Here is a 767-nt window from a genome sequence, read left to right on the forward strand (position 1 = left end):
ATAACTTCACAAAGCCCACTTACCTGACTTATTTTCCCTGTGTAAGACATTGTTAAATGATATAATGCTTCCAAAAACTTCATTTTTTACAGCTTGGTTTTCTTTTTGATGCTTTTCACCAACGTACTAATCAACCTATAAGTTATATATCCATTGGGTTTGTTGCAAATGGCAAACATGGAAGAGTCGCTTTCCATGTGATCCATTTAAGCACACTAACATTTTTTTTTATATTTTGTACTGATTTAATGTAGTTATACTACCTTGCAGCAGTTACAAAACTTAAGATTAGAGGTATGTCACAAGATTAACTTTCAAGCATGCTAGCCCTAACATAGCATTGCCAGAGGTATTGTATGAAATGCAAAATCAAGTTGCTTTATGGCTTACACATCCGTACCTGTGAGACACAGACAATTTCCAAAGCTATTCTTTTCAGGGTAGAGTGAAGCTTTTCTCAGATTTGCTATTGGACTATTAGATATTTATTAATCCTTAGTCACTTACTGTAGACAGAGTTGATGAGCATTGTAGCATAACTGTTAAAACAAAACCAGTAACAGAAAAACAATGTGTGAGACAGGCAAGGTATGTGACATCATACAAAAGCAGATACTGTAAAGCATCACACACCCACACACGCATGCACACACACACATACACACACACACACAAATGGGTTGGTTGCTAGGTTTTTATTTGGCCAGACAACTTTCCTGATCTTGCTTGTCTGACAAAGAGTGAGTCATCATGTCCGATTGCAGCAT

Source organism: Poecilia formosa, unplaced genomic scaffold, assembly GCF_000485575.1.
Source record: "Poecilia formosa unplaced genomic scaffold, Poecilia_formosa-5.1.2 Scaffold62, whole genome shotgun sequence".
Taxonomy (NCBI): Eukaryota; Metazoa; Chordata; class Actinopteri; order Cyprinodontiformes; family Poeciliidae; genus Poecilia; species Poecilia formosa.